Raw genomic sequence first — 24,768 nt, 5'->3', positions numbered from 1 at the left:
TCACGTTATTAATCTCCGTGAATGTACTGCTCACCATTTCACTTATTATTAGTATTTATTATATTTTGAGGAAGTCTGCCCCAAAACCAGTAAATGCTGAGTGGCAGGGAATGTGGAGAGGCCTGGGTGAGACTTTAGAGAAATGGAAATCTTCGGTGTCATGGAACTTTACTCCAGAACACCTGAAAGACCCTGAAAATTTAAACAGATATTTGAGACAGGAATGTCGCGGCTCAGGAAGATCTGAGGAGGCCCAAATTATTTGGGGCCTGGCTAATGCTTACCGGGCCTTATTCAATACTATCCTGGAGAGGGAGAGAGTTTGTGAAATTGAAAAGGAGAGTCTCAGGGAAACAGTGCAAAATGAGCGAGAGAGTCTCCTGGTCGAGAGAAACAGCCTCCAATCTGAGAGAGATGCCCTCCGAATTGAGAGAGACTCCCTGCAATCCAAACTCAACAGTCTTCAATCTCAACAAGACACCCTCCAATCTGAGCTAGATACTCTCATAATCGAACGAGACAGGCTCCGAGCTGAACTGGAGGATGAGAGCATTGGAACTGACCAACCTGATCAACTACAAGAAGCACCACAATTGATGTCACTTGCCCCTGTAAGAGGACGGAAAATGAAACGAATCTCGACTCAGTTAGAAGAGAAGAAAGAAGAGGAGAGAGGTCCAGAGGAGTGGCTCCAAGATCCACAAGAAGCACCCCTAAGTCCAGGGGAGGGGCCCTCAGTAAGACCACGGTCACCGGCGCCAATGAGGGCAACAAGAAGTCCCGAAAGAGTAAGAGGTGAGCAAGATATCGTTACTATTGTTGATCGATCTCTGAAAATGAATGAAATTCGAAGTCTGAGAAAAGACTTTTCACGTCACCCAAACGAGCCTATTGCCACTTGGTTACTTCGATGTTGGGACAATGGGGCCAACAGTGTGTGGCTGGATAGTAGAGAAGCTCGCCAACTGGGTGGCATTGCTAGGGACTCAGCCATTGACAGAGGTATTAGTACATGCCAGAACCAGGCCTTTACCCTCTGGAAGCGGATGTTGTTAGCTGTAAAAGAAAGATACCCCTTCAAAGATGATCTGATGCCTGAGAAAAAGAAATGGGCTGATATGGAAGAAGGCATCTGTTATTTAAGAGAATATGCTGTGGTGGAAATGCTACATAGCCCCGATTTCATTCCTGACGAGCCAGACCAAGAGCATGATCCCGAGAGAGTCAGGTGTACACCAAACATGTGGCGTACATTCACAAAGACCGCACCAGAAAGGTACGCCAGCACATTTGCAGCAATGTATGGCAGAGGGGAAAGAAGACCCCTTATAAGTGAATTGGTTAATAAACTTCAAGACTTTGAGTTACATTTAAGCCCTCTGCGAGCTTGTGTTTCAGCCATTACAAAAGTAGCTGAAAAGCTGGACAGAATGGAGAACAAACAAGAAGATATAATAGACAAACTATCAACCGTGCCTGAAGCTGATAAATCCGTGGAGGTAACGGATACATCAAATGGGGACCAGAATTCCCAAAACAGCCTATTGGAGGGGCTCATCAACTTGATTTCCTCCCAGCCGGTGGCATCTAATGTCTCAGCCATCAAAAGAAGACGTTCTCCTGCTCGAGCAAGTGACAACAGTAAGACCACATCACGTTTTGCCTTGTGGCATTACCTACGTGACCATGGAGAAGATATGAAGGAGTGGCATAAACAACCTACTCCTGTACTTCAAGCACGGGTAAGAGAGTTACAAGACAAATCAACCACCAAGGTGAACTTCTCCAAAAAGGTGATTGCTCCAGTTGCTGCAGACAATGAAGGTAACAAATAGAGGGGCCCTGCCCCCAGCCAGGGGGGGGAAAGGGATAATAGAGTTTATTGGACTGTGTGGATTAGATGGCCTGGCACATCAGAATCACGAAAATATAAGGCCCTGGTGGATACTGGTGCACAGTGCACTCTAATGCCCTCGAGTCACCAAGGGACAAAATCAATTTATATTCATGGGGTGACTGGAGGTTCCCAAGAGCTGACTATGTTGGAGGCCGAAATCAGCCTCACTGGTAAAGACTGGCAAAAGCACCCTATTGTGACTGGCCCAGGGGCTCCATGCATACTTGGTATTGATTACCTCAGAAGGGGATATTTTAAGGATCCCAAAGGGTATCGATGGGCCTTTGGAATAGCTGCTGTAGACACAGAAGGTGTTAAGCAGTTGTCTATTTTGCCTGGCCTGTCAGAAGATCCATCTGCCGTGGGGTTGCTACGAGTGAAAGAGCAACAAGTACCGATTGCTACAAAAACGGTGCACAGACGGCAGTACCGCACCAACAGGGATTCCTTGCTCCCCATTCAGAAGCTGATTCACCAACTAGAGAATCAGGGAGTGATTAGCAAGACTCACTCACCTTTTAACAGCCCCATATGGCCAGTGCGTAAAGCCAGTGGAGAATGGAGGCTGACGGTGGACTACCGTGGCCTGAATGAAGTCACACCCCCATTGAGTGCTGCTGTGCCAGATATGTTAGAACTCCAATATGAATTGGAGTCAAAGGCAGCCAAATGGTACGCCACCATTGATATTGCTAACGCCTTTTTCTCCATTCCTTTGACCAAAGAATCTAGGCCACAGTTTGCTTTCACCTGGAGGGGCATTCAGTATACCTGGAATCGTTTGCCCCAGGGGTGGAAACATAGCCCAACCATTTGCCATGGGTTGATCCAAGCTGCACTGGAACAGGGAGGTGCTCCTGAGCACTTACAGTATATTGATGACATCATCGTGTGGGGCAACACAGCAAAGGAAGTTTTTGAGAAAGGAGAGCAAATAATCCAGATCCTTCTGCGTGCTGGTTTCGCTATTAAGCGAAGCAAAGTGAAAGGGCCTGCCCAGGAAATTCAGTTCCTAGGTATAAAGTGGCAAGATGGCCGTCGTCACATCCCAACAGATGTGATCAACAAAATCAGTGCCATGTCTCCACCCACTAATAAGAAAGAGACACAATCGTTCCTGGGTGTAGTGGGTTTTTGGAGAATGCATGTTCCAAACTACAGCCTCATTGTAAGCCCCCTTTATCAGGTGACACGGAAGAAGAATGATTTTATGTGGGGTCCTGAGCAGCAGCAGGCTTTTGAGCAGATTAAACAAGAGATAGCCCGTGCCGTGGCCCTGGGGCCAGTACGGATGGAACAGGATGCGAAGAACATCCTCTACACTGCTGCTGGAGAGAAAGGTCCCACTTGGAGTTTGTGGCAAAGAGCCTCAGGAGAGACCCGAGGCCGACCCCTGGGATTCTGGAGTCGGGCGTACAGAGGGTCTGAAGAGTGCTACACTCCAACTGAGAAGGAGATCTTAGCCGCATATGAGGGGGTTCGGGCTGCTTCCGAAGTAATCGGTACAGAAACACAGCTCCTTCTGGCACCTCGACTGCCAGTGCTGAACTGGATGTTCAAGGGAAAGGGTCCCTCCACCCATCATGCTACTGATGCCACTTGGAGTAAGTGGATTGCGCTGATTACGCAGCGAGCGCGGATGGGAAATCTCAACCGTCCAGGAATCCTAGAGGTGATCATGGACTGGCCTGAAGGCAAAAAGTTTGGAACACCGCCAGCAGAAGAGATATCACGTGCTAAAGAGGCCCCACCATATAATGAACTACCCGAAAATGAGAAGACATATGCCCTATTCACAGATGGATCGTGTTGTATTGTGGGGAAACACCGCAGATGGAAAGCCGCTGTGTGGAGCCCCACACGACAAGTTGCAGAGGCCACTGAAGGAAAAGGAGAATCGAGCCAATTTGCAGAGGTAAAGGCTGTCCAACTGGCCTTGGATGTTGCTGAACGGGAGAGGTGGCCAATGCTTTATGTTTACACTGACTCGTGGATGGTGGCAAATGCTCTATGGGGGTGGTTACAGCAGTGGGAGCAAAACAACTGGCAAAGAAAGGGTAAACCTATTTGGGCTGCTGACCTGTGGAAAGATATTGCTGCCCGAATAAAGAATATGGTTATAAAGGTGCGTCACGTAGATGCCCATGTGCCCAAGAATAGGGCTACTGAAGAGCAGCAAAATAACCATCAGGTAGACAGAGCTGCCAGAATTGAGGTGGCCCAAATAGATCTGGACTGGCAGAACAAGGGTGAATTATTTCTAGCCCGATGGGCCCATGAGACCTCAGGCCATCAAGGGAGAGATGCGACATATAAGTGGGCTAGAGACCGAGGGGTGGATTTAACTATGGATGCTATTGCGCAAATCATTCACGACTGTGACACGTGTGCCACAATTAAACAAGCCAAGAGAATGAAACCTCTCTGGGAGGAAGGGCGATGGCAAAAGTACAAATATGGGGAGGCATGGCAGGTTGATTATATCACCTTGCCACGATCTCGTAATGGTAAGCGTTATGTGCTCACCATGGTGGAGGCAACAACTGGGTGGCTTGAAACCTATGCAGTACCCCACGCTACCGCCCGAAATACCATACTAGGTCTTGAGACACAAGTCCTGTGGCGACATGGTACCCCAGAAAGAATTGAGTCAGATAATGGGACTCATTTTAAAAATTCTCTTGTAGGTACCTGGGCTAAAGGTCATGGTATTGAGTGGATTTACCATATTCCCTACCATGCACCGGCCTCAGGTAAGATTGAACGATACAATGGGTTGTTAAAAACTATGCTGAAAGCAATGGGAGGCGGTACATTTAAGCACTGGGAGAAGCATTTGGCAGAAGCCACCTGGTTAGTCAATACCAGAGGATCTATCAATCGTGGTGGTCCAACCCAGTCCAGCTCCCTACATACCGTAGAGGGAGATAAAGTCCCTGTTGTACATGTAAAGAATATGTTGGGAAAGGCAGTTTGGGTTATTCCAGCCTCTGAGAAGGACAAACCTCTTCGTGGAACTGTTTTTGCCCAGGGACCTGGGTCCACTTGGTGGGTGATGCAGGAAAACGGGGATGTTCAATGTGTACCGCAAGGGAACTTGATGTTGAGGGAGTGCAGTCAGTAATTCCTAGTGCGTGTGTTTATATTTTGTTTGTATATATTAAGCATGATGTAGTGATGTGGAATAAGGGGTGGAATGTCATGGTTTCATGATTTTTCATTATCAGTATTCCACATCATAACATCATGCAATGCACTGGGGGTTTGACTGCTGATGCTCAAGTTCCGGGTGCCTGTCCAGCGGAGAAGAGCAGCTACGTTTCCCCAGGGGGCTTTGCGGTCAGCGAGGAGATATAACTCCCGGCAAGGTCACCTGATGCTCTCTTCTTTGCCTGCGCTGCTTCGCTTGCGCTTCTCTGCCTGCGCTTCTCTGCCTGCGCTTCTCGCCTGCGCTTCTCTGCCTGCGCTTCTCATCTCAGCGTTGTGGTAAGGCCGATCCACCATCAATTTCACATTCTCTCTCCTTATAAAATTCTGTTGATACCGTATTTAGTAAATTACTTTGTTTTACCTCAGATTGTTGCCACTGTTTTCAATTATTTCGGGGTCCCTTATTTTCTTTTTTTTTTCCCGGGGGCGCGGATCCGCGGATCCCTCCGCCCTTCTAGTCACGGAACCGGGCCGAACCAGCCCGTAAACCGTTGACACCTACAAAGTGAGACATGAGAACGCAAAAGGTTGGGTTTCTTTTTGCTCTTTGTTTTAAAATGGTGCTTATACATAGATATATTATTCAGAAGTGATGATAATTATGAGCATGCTACTGCATAAACTGATCTTTGCAGAATTAGAAACAGTTTGGTTGCTTAATCTTAACAATAAAGTCTAGTACATAAAAAAGATTAATCTTAAATTGTATGTGTGTGGCTACAATAAATTTTATTATATCTTGTCTAAAACATTTTCTTTAAGTTTATATCATATTTTCCCAAAATTTATAGTTGATGCTGCATTCAAGTTTATTTTACTATGGACTGACTTTAAAAAAAGAAAGGGATGCGATTCCTTATATTTTATGAAATACCTCAAGAAGTTTGGATTAGACTGCTTCAGTTGTTTCTTTGATAACTATGCCTATAAAAGATGTATTTTCAGAATGTTTTAACTCAATTTTTTTTGGCTCAATCTGTACTCATATAAGTTGAAGCTAAATGCTTCAGACTTAAATGTGACTTACAGACCTTGCCAAGAATAGCAGAACAGCTCACCTTTGAAGTAATGGGTTTGAGGTTTATTAACTTAAGAATATTTTCAGGCAACATGCCAGAATTTGTTGACAGTACTCTTCATACCACTTGGGGTATGAGATGCTTTTACTTATACCTTTTTAAAGTGTTGAGGTACGTGTAGAAAAATAAAAAATAGGATGGTTCATTTGATGTCTTTGTTAAACAAGATGTCTTAAGGGATATGTATTAGGAATACTTCCTCTTAATTTTCTTGAGCATCTATTGTATTTTATCTGTTATTTTCTCCTTATAATCAATGAATATACGGATCTTATAATTAAGAAATACACAAGAAAGTTAGGCTAAACAGGTTATCACACTAAAGAAGAATGATGGAAAGCTTACCCTTGTTCTGAGCTCACTGAGAAGACTGCAAGAGGAGCAATCTCCAAAAAGAGATCCTTCCTCCTTGGTACTCTTAAATGGGATCTAGGAGAGGAGGAGCAAGGCTCTACCCCTTCTGGTAGCACAGGTGAATTGTCTTCACCTGTGCTCCTAGGGCTGACTCATTGCTCACCTCAGGTGGTCAATCAGAGGTTCAGGCTGTGATTCAGCAGTTCCCATATAGCCCTTTTATTTCTTGGCAAATTAAATGGAAAGAAAAACAAACCAACCAACCAGATAATAATAAAGTAACAGAGAGAAGAAAAAATATACGATGTGAGACAGCTGAGCAAATCAACACTAAAACAAATTTTTCCAAGCTCTTTCCTTTTCTTTAAGTTATTAATGCTAAGTTTAAAATTCCTAACTCAGGGTTTTCACTACTGTTCAGGATCTACCACCTGAGCAAACAGAGATCATTTTAAGTGGAGGAGAGGCAGAAAGTAGAACAGTGATCGAGTGGAGAAGAATGGGAGGAATTAAAAAAGTACAATAGAGAGACCGCACACAGGGAAGGAAAGAAGAAGCCTCAGTTGATAGCACTCAACTAAACTTATTCACCGTATATAATTAGTACAATCAGACCTCTATGTCTTCTTGTGTAAAATGATATGATATCTATCTACTGCTGTAAAGTGCTTTGAGTCTTATGGTTTAATGCTCCTAAAGGAGCATTAATCACTGAGGCGCAAAAGATGATGAATTATACACCAGCCAGTTAAAATAGCCTGATTTTCAATTGCTTGTTTATCTTTTGGTGGATTAAACACTAAATGAAGAAGTTAGAAACGTGTTGACTGAATTCATAATAATACAGCAAACAGCGGTAGAATATCAACAGAGTTGAGGTTATTTTCAGAGCCCACACGATAAATCTGTGTGCTCATCTGCTTGGTTTGTAACAATGTTCTTATTAATTAGAAGAGCGTATTCTCTTTAAGCAGACGGAACAGAGATTAATGATATCTGAAACTGCCATATTAGAGGCATTTTTATAGTGACCAGTTCATTTCTTCACTAAGTGCAGTAGAAAATGGACATTGATGACGGATGATCTGAGGTCCATTTGAAAGCTGCAGCCAGCGTTGCGTATTGTCTGCTTTTATTTCAGACAAGAGGTCTGAAATAGGGGAGAACATTCGGAGTCTTAAATGAATTTAGCATACTATTATGGTAAATACAAAAACACTTCATCATCTTTTGAGGTTTTTCAAAAATCCAACATCTTAAAATTGATCCGGAGATATTTAACAGCACTTTTCTGACAATTTTCTTTATTTCAGTTTTCAGCTACATCTGATGAAGATAAAACAGTAATTTTGCAAAGTATATTGATTGCAATTTCATGTTATATTTCACTCAGAGTAGGAGAAATGAAAAATAACAATATTTTCCTTTTGTTTAATTCTCCCTTACATCCATGTTAGAAATATTTGACTACCACACATAAAATTCACATCCCTGAGTACTGAAACTTTCTGAAAGATCTTTATGTCATTAAAGCTATGCTTGATACTACCCTTGTAGTTAATGGTCTGTTAGATACTCTTTTATGTCCCTATTTTAGAGGCTTTATAACTTCAGGACAAAATTCTTTGCAATCTGAAGCTAAGCATATAGAATAGCAGTCCAGGAAGAATTTTATGAGGCACATACTCAAGCCTTCTATGAAACAAATTTTAAATAAAGACTTCTTTTTGTGCTCATAGCTAAAATCAAAGATTAAAAAGAATTTTATTGGCAGCTATCTGTAATAACTTTTTCACAGTAAAATGACTTTAATATAATAAAACAATTACACTTCTGAATAAAAAAGAAAAACCATTTTTGCTACAAAGAACTCTGTGTATGCTGATCTTTACTATTACCACTTCGTTAAATGTTACAAAAGAGGTGAAAACTGAAAAAAAAAAACAAACCAACAACAAAAACCAAACCAAACCAAACAGTTTATGCCCCAAATTATTTCTAAATTAAAAGAGACACAAACAGACACAAAGCACTGCAAACTATTCTACATGCATTAATCAGAAAGAAGCTGGCAAGACAGAGAGAGGGGAACAAATAAAGAAAGTAGCATTAGCATTTTGCTGAAACACAGTAATGTGATTTTGAAGCTCCTGCTCTGTTGTACCCACTTTCTGTCCTTGGATAGTTTTGTGGTGAAGTAGTGCACTATGCTCTTTGGAGGAAACCAAACGAGGAATTCTGCTTTGTGAGTGCACCATAAATGCCATCGTTCCAATGGGACTGTGAGCATACAGAACTATGATGGGTGCTTTAGAAAACTGAGCTGCACACACTGTAGGAATGCCCAACATGGAAAAGCAGACTAAAACTGGTCTGAAGGCTCCTGGAGTGGTAATGGTTTCCAGCCCAACTCTGCTCCTCCAGTGCAGGTACCACACATGCAGTCTTGACCCACCTCCCACTGCTGAGCAGCCCCTCTAGCTGTTCCTCACAGATACATCAACAGATTTATTATCTCTGGTTGAAATGACATTTCAGATCGTAAATAAAACTAATTTAATCCAGATTTGTATATGCTCATTAAGCCAGCAATCCTAAAACATGGAAGTAAATACCTAACTAGACCTACTGAAACTAATAGAATTGCACATGTTAGTAATCTTATATATATATATATATTTATATATTCTGCGTTACCAAGAACACCAAGTACTTAGGACAAACTGCAAAAAATTACGTTCCAGTAATGTAAGCTTATTTTTTTTTTAATGCACACATTAACAGAGTACCACCAGTTCCTGTTAAAAGAAAAATCTTTTCACAGAAACTTAAATAAACTCTTAATTTGATCACCGGCATTGACTCAATATACAAAGCATTTCTCAGTACACCAATTTTAACACAGCGATGCAAACATCTCAAAAGTACTCTAACTGGCAAAATGAAACTTAACTGCATTGTTAGATAATAGGTGATTGGATTAAAATGCTTATAAACATCTGTGTCATGTTGGAGTCTTTTTTTCCTTTAAATATCTGAAATAAGAAATTTTTATCAAATATCCTGACATTTTGAGTTACACAATGCAAGCGTGCAATTTCGTTACATAGAGTCCAACCTAAATAGCTGATATATCCATCATCATTACCAACTCAAAGAGTGCTTATTTTCATTGGATGGAATTTAGTGCTCACTAAGGTGACAGAGATACAATCTGGACTTTTGCACAGAAGTTGCAGTGGGACACAAGGATGTCCCTCCTTATTTTGTTGTGGAATTATGAGTCTGTGCTATATTTGTCGACATTTTGTTGAATTGAAGCCTGAGAATGTTCCAAGCCTCTACTAAACTTTTTTTTTTTTTTTTTTCTGTCATCATAGGCACAGAACTACATCTCTGGAAACAATAATGCAGCTATTACTGCCATCCATCCCTTTGGTTTAGAAGACAGGAGTCCTCCAGCTGCAGGTAAGGAGTTCTCTCAACTCTGGCACTGACTGTTATTGATTACTCTGTCCACTTATAGCCCCTCTTACTGATCTCATTTCCCTTACCTTACAATACAGAGTGCTTTGGTTGCACAGTATCCACTTCCAGCACTGCTAGGCTTACAACCTCAATTTCCAGTAGAGCAAGTCCAAATTTTATTGACTTCCAACCAGAACAAGCATTCCTAATTTATGAAATTGTATTTAAGACACTTGGATAACAACACAGCTACCTCATTTTGTACTATTCAGTCTTCCTAAATGATGTAAGGAAAAGCACAGTAATGTATATGTAAAAGAAAAAAAACTGTTCAGTTAATATAAGTTTAGGAATTCCCAGAGATGCTGACTTAGCAACTTTTTGTGGATGTTATTAATTTTCAGCTGACAAGCAGCATTGAAACTCGGAGTGGCAAATGTTTGCAAAGCAGTATTTCTCTGTGTAAGTTTAGTGGGCATCAAAAGCTTTGGTCTGACACCTTCTGGAGACCTGAGCCTCTCTACAGGTAAATGAAATTAATTGCGTACCCAGTTAGACTTCAGCATAAGCTTTAATGGTTTAATTATGCTGCTATATAAAGATTCCCTTCTTTCATTTCACCTCATTCTACCCCTAGAGCTTGTTTTTCTTCATGCAACAAAAATGATTAACCTACAGGTTTTTTCTACTCCTTACAAAGATTTCTAATTTTTTCCTTGTTAGAAAACATCATTTCTTAGAACCACCTGTCCATTGCTTCCAAGTATTTTCAGTGAAGTCCAAATCATACCTGGAAACTCTATCAAATTATCCATGGCTATGCACACCCTACAGATCTGAATGGTTTTGAGCATTTGGATTCAGATGCCTTTAATATTCTATCCCAAAGTTCCACCAGGTTCTTAGGTGCAGAGAGGAAAGCATTTCTTGCTAGCTGTCCCCAGAGAAATAAGTGGAGGCAGGAGAGAGGAAAGACTAAGACTTTTTTGTACTTTCTCCTATCTCCTACAATCTCCTCTAAATACTACAGATTTTTTATCTTTCCTTAAACACACAGGCTCTGCCCACCTTACAGAGCCCCCAACAGGACCCTCATCTCCACCTTATGACTAACACCTCTCAGGATACTTCCTTCTCCTAATTTCTGTGTTCCCTAGCACTTTAGCTGGGCAAAAGGCACATACTGCTGCCAGTCTGTGACCGCCTTGTTTGGTTGGTGTTGGGGTTATGCTGATGGTTTCCTCACACATCCCCTAATGGGGTGCCTGGTTGGAGTACAGACCAGCTGAATGCTTAGCTGCCTTGGATTCGCTCTCACAAATTCACGTCTCCCTCCTCCAAACAGTTGTCAAGTTTCCCGAGAATTGTTAGAAATAAAGCACTTTTGGACTTTCTAATCCAAGTTAACAGGTTGCAGTTGGAGATTGGGTTCAGAAATTACTACTGAGAGTCAGCAGAGTATTTGCCCAAGGGTATTTTTTCAGGCCACTAAGCTAAAAGGTGATGCTAGAAGCAGTGGAATTGCTTTCAAGGAAGGAAAGCGAGCATGGCAATGAACTGTTTTTCAATACTGTGATAAAGAAAGTGCCAGCTTTCTCTCTTTATACTGCATTCAGGTTGCTCAGCTGAGAAGTGAACTGAGCAATGGATGGCAAGCTGCAGTAATAGAAGCCTCACACTGTGCAAATACCATTGTTACTTTTTTGATGTTTCAGCTGTCTATCCAAATAAAATCATCCAGTGAGAATGAACATGAGGAACCATATGGTATGTAAATCAGGAGCAGGAGGCTTATGCTAGACAAACTTCTCTCTCTCACCTTTCCTTTCTTTCTTCCTAAGCTGACCTTAAACATACTTGGAAACAAAAACTGTTTATCAACTATGTGCTTATAAATAAGAAATAATAAGATGTAGTCCAATAAGGCCACTATCTTCTTTTTTTATTTATATATATATATTTTTTAAGTGAGAATTAACCTAAATAATACCTCAAGATTTCTCAGCTCTGTATATGTTTTCCTAGGATGGAGGAATCATATATGCAATCAGTACAGAATATTTCTGAAGAGGTATTGAGGGTACAGCTCATCCAAGTAATACAGACATAGCTCAGTAATCTTTGAAGTTAATAACTTGGTTTTTCACAACACTACTGGTCACCAATTTCGAAACGATTTGAGCTGAAATTGCTCATTCGTATTTTAGGTAAATGTTTTGTTAGCTATCCCTAATGAGTATCAGTAAGCAGGACTTTAGTTTGAAAACTTTGATTAATAGCATATATTAAAAAAAAAAGCTTGCATAGGTTTAAGAAGGAAAAAGGCATAGGAAGTCTATAACAATATTCATCACAAAGGAAGATTTCACTCTCATTTTCTACCTTTTTAATAACTTGGAGCATCAAAAGAAGAGAAATGCTACGTTATACCTGAGGATAGAGTCACAGGACAGGAATCATGAAAAAGCTCAGCAGCTTAATAAGTTACTGACAAACCCATGCTCTTTTTTACATGGAATGATAAACCATGTAAAATGGTTTTAGGTGGCCATACTATATAGTGGTTTTAGGTGGCCATACTTTAATTACACTGTTCTTCTACTTAGTAGCTCAAGCCACCTGGGAATGTCTAAATATGCATTCCAGCTTCCAAACACAGACAGTTCTTAACTCCACTGCAGAATGTCAATACAAGTAATACATTTCAATATAACCATGCTCCACATTAATTATGTGAATTAGAAATATATCACTAAGTTGTTAAAATAAATTAGCGTATGAGAAACAAGATGAATCAGCTAACAGAAAATCTGTCTCATGAATGTCAGCTCTGGAAAACACCGCCTAATCTAACGTTACTACTCGAGCCAGAAAAGATCTTGCTTAGGTTTACATCTTGGTGATTCACTTTGTGGAAGGAAAAATAATTGATTCTGCTCTTTCACAGAAAAGCAGTATGTGCAGTGTCATCAGTACGTCAACAATTTACAATTGTTTTACTGCACAAAAGATCTTCAAATCAATTTCAAAGGCTGTACGTTTGAAAAGCAGCCAGCTGGTTATTCAGAACTTCGAATGTGATTGCCTTTATGTTACCAAGCAAGCAGATAGACAACTAAACATAAAGGGAACATTTATACCAGCTAATTAGGAAACGCCATTGTCATGCTAAACAAAAATTATTTCCACACAGTTGGGCAGACCTTAGCAGACCCACCTCACAGTTAAATATTACTTCCAAAAAAAAACATACAAATTTCCATTCTTCTTTCAACATATTTGTTTGCTGAAAATAATCTGGCTTTCAGATGACTATCTAAACGTGTCACAACAGGCAACATAAGGCAACAAAATGCTTATTTTCCTCAAATGCTGTAATAAGACATTTGCTCAAGTCTGGCAAAAGATTCAGAGATATGTTCTGTTCTGCAAAATATACTCATGGTGCAGTGCAGCTTCATGAAAACAAAACAACTCTGTCTCAAATCAGTAGACCCATGTCAGCACGGGGCTGTACCGAAAGTAATAATATGTGTCTCTTACTGCAGCTGTCTCATCACCAGCATTCATGATAACTTGTTTACTGAGAGAACTGAATAAAGAAAAACATATTTTTAATATTTTTAATTCCCTCCTTGGAAAATCTTGAGTAAATGAGAATGCCACCAGAGAGCAAGAAGGCACATGGCATGACAGAAAGAAAACCAGTCCTAAGCCCTATGCGAGTTGGTATCTCTGTTCATGCAAGCATTTGTTCATTGTAAGTGACCCAGGCTTTGACAATCAGCAGCAGTATTTGAGCACTATTCCAAGCTGGGCCTGAATCCCTTGGAGGCCTTCTCTTCAGCCCATATATTTTTCACCTAAACAGTTTGTAGGATCTCAAGCAGAATAGCAAAGAAAAAATTAAAGAAAGTGTTTAAATCCTATTCTTGCACTTATTTTTCATCCTATGCATAGGATTTGGCTTGCAGTGCCTCCTGTTCTCTGAATTACCCAGTCTTCTCACCACAGTCCAAAGACTAACTGCACCCTCATTCTAGTCAACAAGATCAGCTTTTTGTGATCCCTCTGTTCCTGAAACTATTACAAAGCCCATTCACCTGTGTGCTGCAAGACTGCACTTTCTATAAGAGTACTACAAGGGGCCAGGTCTCTGTTTTAAGCTTTGAACATCTGACTTCAAATTTCACATCAGAAGTCCTTGTGTGTGGCTTTGCAATACAGATACTGAAGTGTTGCTATGGCTAACAGGGACATCAGTGTGCCCACAGGTGTGCTTTACTGACTTACCATCCGTAGGGGACAAGTTGGATACGCTGATATCCAAGTCAGCACAATTTGTGTTTTGCTGATCATGAAAAAAAACATTTTCATGGAGCAGGCAACAAGGTTCTAATGTGACCTGAATTGTTATACCTTACTTAGAGAACGCATCAACACATCACCTCAAAAGCATGTCTGGATTGCTTCTAAGGAGCATCATTTGGAAGATTGTCATAAAAGCGGATTGGATCCAACAAAAACTAGTTTGTGCCTTGTTGTTCCCCCCCAACATTCTGTTCATTTTCTTTAAAAATATTGATATTTTACAGAATATTCCATCTATCTAAAAAGACAAAAGCATTAATGCTTTCAACAGATTTTCAGTCAGAGTTCTTCATAAAATATAATGAAGCACACTGAGTTTTCTCTGAAAAGCTGAAGAATTTCTGAAGAATTGATCTTTTCCATGCAGTAATCTAGTTATTTTCACCATCAATAGATTATCCAACATATAAATTAAATCTTTAATTATTTGACAGGAAAAGATTTCTTTGTTGCATAAGTGCAGTAGAAACAAAGGCTATCCTATGAGTACCACTGAAATTGTAATACAGCAAATACAGAAACAAAGCAAATACTGTTAAAAACAGATCTTTGCCATTCTTAAGTCAGCATAGTGTTCCTAAATTATGATTTCATTTTGCATTGTATATAGAGAGTTGTTAGAAGAAAAACATGCACTGAAATTAAAGAAGCATCAGTGCAGAAATCTAAGAATTTAATTTGAGGAAAATATTCAGATAACAAATTTCATGTTGTTCATGTGAAAATAGGTTAAAAAAAACAACACAGAGATGTAGTGTCAGAGCATTAGAATGGGGGGAGAGAAGAGTGGAAATGCAGGCATGATTGAGATCGTGATAAGCTCCAAGTGGCTCTGATGGTACAAGCTTGTTTAACACAAAGAACAGAAGTGCAATTCATACGCCTGAATAAGCCAGCTAATCTTGTTAGGATATGCATTCATGTAAAATTAGTCTCTGCATCTCTGTCTGAAAGAAGCACTTAGACCTTTTTAATTTTTATAGCCTATGGCAGTAAACGATTGTAATCATTTAGCAATCATGATCTTCGCTATTCAGATCTGTTCTTAAAGCTGCTACAGTCCCCACTTCCAACCCAACAATGGCCAACGTGAACTCATTTGTTTTGACTCTCTATGTGCTATGTTTCACATTATCGGAATACAGTTCTGCATTAAAGCTTCCTGACAGAGATCTAATACACACGCTGCGTCAGCTACAATTCCGTCCATCACATAAAATAGCCTGATAAACAGTGGCAATGTAGAAAGCCTGCTGCCCGAAATCGCAACGTGATCACATAATTATTGACCATATTCTCTTGACCTTTCTATTACTAGTTCAGGGCCCCATCTTACGATTATTCAATGATTCTGTTATGAAAGACTTCAGTACAAATTACACATTTTAAATAAAAACATTTATTCAAGAGCACTGTGTGTCACAGTAGCTTAAAATAAAATCTATCTGGGGAATCTAAGTGCTTATTATTACAGTAGCTGTGCTGCTGGGCTTCTGTAGATTATCTGTCCCGTGAGAGTTCAGCAATGGGGTGGAAAAAAAGTAAGTAGCTGAATAAGCAAAATCTTCTTGAAAGTTTCAGAGCAACTTAAAACTAGCCATAGTAAAACAAACTAATATCTTGCAAAACTGCATTAAACTGAGTTACTCTGAATACTTGCAAATACAAACTATACTAGCTATTGTAACAGAGAATGCTTCCCAGCTGGAATCTAATTATAAATAGAAATCTATTACTCCAAGTGTTTTAAGTACCTTTTGTATACTCACTGTAAATATTAAGGTACAAATAATTAGGATTGGCAGGTAAATGTCTCCACTGAATTTAAATGAACGGATTAATATAGCTTCTAAACTTATATATAATCTCTGTATTAAAAAGCTGAGAGCCAGATGGGTGCCTCTCATAGCAATGATTCCAATGGAAAGATGGGACAATCTACATTCACAGAAGTCAATGAGAAGATTCCTCAGTGAACCCAGGAGGTCAGTAGTCCAAAGCAATTGAACAATATGTTTATTGAATATCAACACTTTTATTGCCTTTCCCTACTGTACTGAATCACACTTCTTTATCTGTTACTCCGTTTGTACAGGCAGATATGAAGCATCATAGTCAACTTGTGCCAAGATTATTCTGTTATCTTAAAGATCTGATCAGAGAGCAATAAAACAAAGTTAGTCTACCTTAAATAGAAATGAAGCCATGAACAAGAGTTCCATTTGGTTGTTGTCTTCAGGCTGCCCTTGAACTTTTGACTCTTTTCTACTGTAGGTTGAGGAAAATTTTAACAAATGTAAAATTGCTGCTTTGAGAGAGGAAGAGAGAATTAATCTGAGGCTCCAAACATTTAGGGAAATCTGACTGCATGGCAAATGGATGTATGATCAATAACAGAGAGAGAAACACATTATACAAACATATTGAGAAATATTCCAGATGTCAGCAACACTGAGCATCAGACATCAGACAACAACAAATGCAAGAACATGTTCATTCTTTGATGTTCAATTCCACTTTAGGGCTGATGGTTGTTGCTATTCTCTTCTAGCATATAATATTTGCTAATACAAATCTGGATATTGTGCTTTTTCCAATAGTATTTTGCTAGTGACATAAAAAGTTAGCTATGTTAAAATCCAACATTTCCTCACAAGTATTTATTACTAAGGATAAAGTTGAGCTGAATGCTTCTGAATCTATAGAGTCATCATAATAATGTTTTATGGAAGAAAAAACTCGATAGACCATATAGTGAAAAATAGTTTCGTGGAAAATATAAAACTGCTAAATCTGATGGCTATTAAAAAAGAACAAGTCCAGCGTTTTTTCATGAAGTTTACAATATTTGGATAATAAAAGCTGCTGAATTTAAGAGCACCTTAAATATTTCCAAATACTATATGAGAATTTGAATTAATTCCAGATTCCTTCTGATCTTTCAGATGAATAAGAGAAGTCCCAGATGAATAAGCAGGAGGATGTCCTAGAACCATGATATATGCAGGGAAATCACAGCAGCAAGTTAAGCTATCTGTAGAGGCTTTGATGCTGACAGTGCCTCTCAGCAAACAACTATTGAGAATACCAAAGAAATGCAGGCTAAGACCAATTCACAGAATTTGAAGCCCCAAAGTAAATGAGATTATAATGTTGCCATTATGATGCAATGAAATGGGAGTGCTAGCATGTATTTCTAATGAAAACAGATTAAGGAATTTTGTTTATACAAATGGAAGAATCTGAGTTAAAACAGAAGTAATTCTATCCTTTGCAAGAACTCTCTTATTTCTTGCAGGTGAAAAACCTGTAAAACATATTCCACCAAATACTGCAACATATTGTCTGATTAAGGTCCTCTACTTGGACAGACAGTAAAAGGTGAAACACAAAAATTATATTAAAGCAGAATGATCAAAGCCTTGTCTCCTTTGGGGGTGTGGGTTCCGTCTGCTGATTCCTCGCTTTCCTTTAATGATAACAAATTCCCCAGTGTTCTCTTTGCCAGTCTGGTCCGCACTCCATGACTGAACTAGGATGGGTTTCTGTCCTTTACCTATGCCACTGACTTTCCTGACATTTGTAGAACTGAATTCATTTTATAATTTCTTTTCTTGTCCAGTATGTGTCGCACTGGCCAATGGATTACAAATTTTAGGAGGACACAGGAAGAAGAGAAAGATCACATTGCCTCTGTTTCTTTAGGCAAAAATTCATGAGAACACTCTATGAAGTCATACATTAGGTATTATTCCTTGAAATAGTCACAGTTCCTCTCATCAGTGATATTCCAGAGTTGGTCATTCAGAGTGACAGGAAACTGCTTGAAGTTTGAAACTTGTCCTGACAGCCTGAGCAACGATACCAGCCCATGTCTGCCTAACAGCAAAGGTCTGAACTGACAGAGCCTGACCCCTACCACTACTGTGCTGCAGGAAGCTACAAGACAGCTGGAACAGTCTACAAGCATATAAAAGCCTCTCAGTACAAATCAGATGTTCTGTGCAAAAAAGCTCCACATTTCGGCTCTGTGAATGGAAACCTCTCTGCTTGTGTATCTACTGTGTACATACACTACAAAAGATCTATAGAAATCACAGAATAGAAACCTTTAAGTTACGGCCAAATATGTTTAATATTAATATTTGATATTTAACACATGAAGCACATTCATTCAACAGTGTATTTCCTAATCCTACTGGCATTTGTTGCTCAAGAGGGGTAGAATTCCCAGATTTTGCTGTAACCAGATGAAACACCCGTACGCTCGCCTTTCTGCCACCAGCATTCTTCTGCCTGCATTGATTTATCAAACAATGCAAGCTGGTAGCAATATTCCACATATGTTCACTTTGTGTAATCCTCAAAAAACAAAGGAGCTCAGATGTGTGAACAAAGTGAATGTAATTCCTGCATAAACCATTTGCAGTATTTTTTCTTTCTGAGTAGTAAGCAGAAATGCTGGCTTTGCTTCCGGATTTCTGGTTATCTTCAGTAAGATCATAATCAATCTTATTCTTTGTGTAAATCTAAAGCATGGTTTTGAATAGAAAAAAAAAGCAACACATAGAAAAAAAAAGCATAGGAAATAGCAAAAGCAGTATTCCCTGCACAAGAATATAGATTTACAGTGATATATATTGTCTCAGCTTTTCTCTAAGACAACAAAATCATATTCAAAGATAACAGGGCATAGAGTGAACCTAAATCTCTATACTGTGTATGTCTCTAAGAACAAGAGGAACAACACATTGCTCTGTTTTAAAAAATCTGAAATGCCATATGAATAACTAAAAGAAAATTAGTTCAATTTCTGACACCACTAATTTTAAATAAATAAATCACAGCATCATTCTGGTGCAATTAAGGTTAGCTAAGTATATGCTGCCGCCATGCAAATAACAACAGCAACACACAGACAGCTGGGGAAGGATGTGGGAAAGGTGAGAGTACAGTTGTGTGGAGCACAGGAATGGATAATGCATCTTGGATGTGAGTGAACTCAGTCTGATTCCTGGAAAATATAACTGCATGGCTTGGCTGTACTGAGCATTGAAGAAAAAATGGTGCATTTATAAGGATTCGAACAACATATAAAAATGATATGTTAAAAAAGTGATAGTTACCCTCCATGAGCAAACAGTAAAATTGTGTATTTAGCAGTGAGCAAACAGAATATAGCAGTACAATGCATTGGAAAATATGCCTTTTTTTATAATATATGAAAAGTGAATCACAAGTTTGGAAGAAAAATCATCAAAGCCAAAACATTGAAAATAACAACCACCGTATCCCAACAGATGGCCAGGTGGCAATATAACGCTTAGTTAATTTTGTAATGAGGGCACGAAACGTTTTGTGCCTATCTAATCACCTGATGAAAAAAACCTTCCCCCCAACAAGACCCAAACTTAAGAGTTATTCGTATGTATATATCAGTGCCTATCTTCTGGGTAGATCTGTTCTTAACTCACGTACTGTATGTTAAAGTACATTTTATGAAACTTAAACGATAACATTTCATTCAGCTACAATAGAGGCACAAAGAGTACAATAACAGTTAGCATCCTGCCTACCAATGAATAATGTGATCATTTTCAATGACATCAGTGTTTTTTTTATAGTGCTGTTATCATTGTCTGTAATATATGTGAAAGTATGTCTGATATTGACGTGAAAGGTGGTGAGGGCGTCAGTCCAGAGAGAGAAGCAAAATCCAATACTCACGGACGTCATTAGGAACTTATACATGTATTTTCATAAATTTGGGACAGTAGTATGATACATAATTCTCTGTCTTATAATAACCTCAAAGAAACTTGGTTTCAGTTTTGGGCAATTGATAAGAGGAACTGAGTAAGCAGACGAACACTGGCAGCAAAGGGAAGTCATTGGGAATTTGCTGCCTTTGGTACATGCATCTCGTTTTAAGGATAAACAGATCTTTAGTTTTCAGATGCAAATTTTGAAGGTTTCAAGATTGTGTGTCTCAAACTATTCATTTTCTAAGAGACACAAGACAAAATATTATCTGACACAGACTGACTCTCTGTACTAAAACAAAAATGACAATTATCGTTAAACTTAAAATGTTAAGTACCAAAAAATACCTGAAAGCTGTGAAATCTGTAACAAATATTCATAGATTTCATTTCAGAGGTTAGAATTAGAAGAAGCATATGCCAAAAGTAATACAGAACTGCACAAAACACTGCTGCAGGTATTACAATGTCTGATGCACAGGTAAGTTTCATTCGTGCTCTTTTAAAAAATGCCATGTCATTAAAAATACATATATGAATGTATACCCACATAGTGCATTGTAGAATCATTCTGAACCACTACATGATCAGATTAAAACTAAAAAAATAAAAAAATAAAAAAAATTAAACAAGACCAATAAGCACTATTGCCTATTTTCTTCAGTAACCTACAACCAAATTCACCATGACTGGAAATCATGTCAACACATAAAATGTTCAGAGTGTGCATAGTTATAGATAGAATCTGACTAAGAGGACATCTCAGATGTTTTTGTTTTAGATGTATTGATAAACGTAACTGTTATTCTACAGTGGCAAAATTTGCCACAGAACTTACTCCCCTGAGAATTTTTGGTCTATTCTCCAAAAAACAATATTAATAAAGTAAAGCCACCACCTGAATGGAACAGAGAACGCTTTGATGGTTAGTGTGTAAAAGTGAGTACTGCAGTCCTTCATTTACCACATCTCCTCACACATAGTCAGGCAATCTCTACACAAACCACACTTAAAATTTTTCTGACATCTGAAGTACTGTCTGAAGGCTATATGTGTGGTTATGGATATTTCTGCTGACAATCAGACCACTCATTTTGTGTGTTTTTTGTTGTTGTTGTTGGTTTGGATGACAGGCTTATTTTGCATTTTTAACAATACAGAATACCTGTCTGTATATACAGACAGACATACAAAGTTAAGTAGTTATGATGAAAAATTTGCATCACATTATTCTCAATTTATGCTACTTTATGTAATACCCAGTTCCCATGATGTAAAATCTGGAAGCTAAGCCAAGTTTGGGGCACTGGTTTCTTCAGTGGATATAGGCATGCTACTCCAGAAAGCAATACAAGCCACCTGCCAGCCTCAGCTGGCCTTTCACACCTGCGAATGCAATCTCTCCATGTGTAGGATAGTCACTGAGACACCAAAATTGGCAGATAAATTTTTACATTCAAGCAGCTTAAATTGCAGAAGTAGATAACTGTGGGCAAAAACACATGGATAAAACAGATAACAGCCTACAGATTTGTCTCTAACATCAAACAAAATGATGGGAAGAGAGCTTTCTGCATTTTCTATTTCACCTGTACTCCTCCAAAAATGCATTTACTTCAAAGAAATATTCTTAAGTGTCCAGCTGTGTCTGAAGTTCATGTGAAGCAATTGCAACTGTTTTTTCTTATTTAAGCCATGTATTACAGTTTGCTTTTTTAATTCCTGCTTTATTCCACATTCTGTTCTGTGTACCAATATCAAGGAGACAACTTTTAAAATTAAAAGCATTAATAAAATGCCACTTGTAAATATTTTTAAATTAAAAAAATGTCAAATGTAAATAACCATCTAGGGATCTGAATAGTTATTTCTTCTATTTCAAACAGCTTCCAGCCAGTGAAATATTTCTGGAGAATTAAAGGTATATCCTTTACAGATCCACTGGCAGATACTTTATAATATTTGACCTGTATTGATATCTGAAACATTTTCAAATAGTATATGCTTTTAAGTTATTTATATCCCTGTTACAAAATAACATAATGGGCATTATTCTACAATTCCCTCCCTATCGGAACTTGCTTGTTTCACGCCTACACTTTGTGTGGATATTGTCTACATAACTTGGAAATCATAGCCCATCTGTTATGGCCACACTCAATCTAGGTTTATCTGAGGTGAACCCTATATGTTCATGTAGAAATTTAGAGTGGTTAATCATCCCCAGTTTCCCATTTCACTTCCCACATAGTCCCTGGGAAGTAGGGCAAGTGTTCTCTTGGCACAAGATGTTAATACTGCACTGCAGCAATTTCTCTCCTCCACCTCACCAAGTTGCATTGCACTGTCAATCCTCTAAACCCTTTGTATGGTCATTTACACACTCAAGATGTAGTTTAATCTTTAATGATTATTATATACCAACAGTGTACTCAGGCAAAGCATTACTATATAGAGTCATCAATCTAGAGAAATTCTGTTGACAACAGAGTTCAACTATAACAGCCAAAAGACAGAGGCTTAACCTTTTAGAAGTGCCAATTTAAACAAAAACACAACACAGCAGTGATGTGTTTCTTAAGAGCATACTCAAGTACTGATGAAATAGAACCAAAGAAAAATAGAAATGGACAGAAAGGAGAAACACATGTATGAGATGTGAGAGGAAAAGAAAATGGGGAAAACCATAGCTAACACTACATAACCAAAATCAGGAGGACAAAGGAAGGGAGATATAAGTTGAATTAATGTGCCTATTAAAACCTTTTTTCCTTTGTTCTCTGGCAGAATAATACTATAAGAAAATGAATTTATCACTTACTTTGAGAGGCTCCTCATGGAAAAGCTTGCCTACAGCTACTTTGTCTTCCGAAAAATCTCTGAATAAAGGGCAGATAAAGTGCGCATTCTTATATTTGCCTAAGAAAATACTAGGTGCAACTAAGCTACAGTTAAACATGAAAGAAGTGATGTTATGATATACTGTTACACATAAAGCAAGCTTTCTAGAGAAACTTAGCATTATTTTGGGGAAAGAAAAAGAGAAAAAGAGAAAGTAGAAAATGTTTACTTTCTGAGAGAATGACATTTGATATCCTGGAAAGAAAATAATTCTGAATTTGTTGTGTGTTTTCTTCATGCGTTTTTTTTTTTTTTTCTTAATAATGATTTTTACTACTGTTAAATACAAAATGGCATCAAAACTGAAAGACACTCCTTAAACAAGGAGATTCTACTTTGAATGAAAGTACATTATAAACTCCCCGAGATGCCAGGAAGATGTATTTTTTCCTTTTTTAACTACTGGGACCAGATGTACATAGCTACACTGTCTCTTCAGAGCCTTGTACTAAGTATGCTGGCCTCACACACACATAACAATGACCTGCTGCCAGACACAATGGTACTTCAATTTGCACAAGTTACTTCTTGTTATCACAAGTGCCAGCCATTCAACATCAAAGGCACCTTCACTTAGGATTCAACAAACATTTATCTTGAAGAAAGAACTCCGCAAGTATATTAATGAGATGTATTAAATATTCTTAACAGCTAAAATGAGAGTGAAACTCTGCAGAATTTCAGAAAATTGTTCATTATTATCAAAAGGACATAAGCACCACTTGACAAACTTTTATGTGAGTAAGGGGGGGTGGTGTCACAGTGGGTTTTTTTTGAGCCAAAACATTCTAATTTAACCAGACTTTAAAAACCCACTTATCATTTGATTCACTGTATTTCCCAAACAATTTTACTTTCTTACCTTTTCCGTTCACTTAATTACTAGATTGTTTTAAGAAAATATGAAGATCAAAAGCTGATTTTGCAGCACTTTGAGGTGTGAAAATCAAAGTGAATTATAAATGAAAGATGATAAGGATATCTTTTTGCTTTGTAAAAATATATATTTATAGAATATGTTGTTTTCTCTGTTTAAAATATAATACTGTTAGGGAAAGGTGAGAACTAGAAACTGTATGGAATTCTTCAAAACACAAAAAGAGGTACAGAATAGCTGTGATGTGAAGCCACGTGCACTTCATATTGTAGCAGTTGGGTATCCTAAACTTCAAAAGCTTGAAGATGCATACACATTACTGTGGTGGGGCATAACACGACCTAAATTAGAGCAAGCCACATAATTTTAAAGATCAGGGTTTCAGCATCATTAAATCAATAAGAAATATGTTAATTTTCCAAGAATAGTTGAAGTTATGCCTGTATGTTCCTTTTTTGTGTATTATCAATTTGTGCCACATTTATATGGCAAACTAGGGAAAGACATACTCTTTCTGCTCACCTTAATATAGGTTACCTCATCCCAAGTCCCACTGAGGGACTGAGGCTGAGAAACCTAATCAGAAAAATCTTGTAAACACAGACACTATCTTCTCACATAGAGAACACTGAGTGAAATACTATGAAAGGTAATGTAGGACAGCTGGTTGCCTGAGGCTTTTACCCATTATGATGAGAAAAGTAAAGCTCGTATTTTGTAGATACATACAGTGGCTCATATTGGAAACAATCAAACAAGAGAAGGAAAGAATCAAAACAAACCAACAATACTTCCCTTGTTCTTGGAATGAGAAATTCCATAAATAGCAAAAATCTGCATTAGATGTAG

General features: G+C 38.5%; 1 protein-coding gene and 1 long non-coding RNA gene across 7 annotated transcripts in view; one reads left to right on the top strand and one right to left on the bottom strand.

Annotated features, from left to right (window-relative positions):
- ATRNL1 (attractin like 1) overlaps positions 1 to 24,768 on the bottom strand; it is a 435,859-nt gene that overhangs the window by 169,923 nt on the left and 241,168 nt on the right. The window lies entirely within an intron of this gene.
- LOC104912035 (uncharacterized) lies at positions 9,314 to 21,957 on the top strand. The gene is made up of 3 exons (XR_002117301.3): positions 9,314 to 10,008; positions 10,413 to 10,534; positions 18,002 to 21,957. It is a non-coding gene; the product is annotated as an uncharacterized LOC104912035 (long non-coding RNA).

The sequence above is a fragment of the Meleagris gallopavo genome, chromosome 8, assembly GCF_905368555.1.
Source record: "Meleagris gallopavo chromosome 8, MGAL_WU_HG_1.1, whole genome shotgun sequence".
Lineage (NCBI taxonomy): Eukaryota > Metazoa > Chordata > Aves > Galliformes > Phasianidae > Meleagris > Meleagris gallopavo.
The sequence above is the reverse complement of the archived record's forward strand: the minus strand, read 5'-3'. Positions and strand labels throughout refer to the sequence as shown.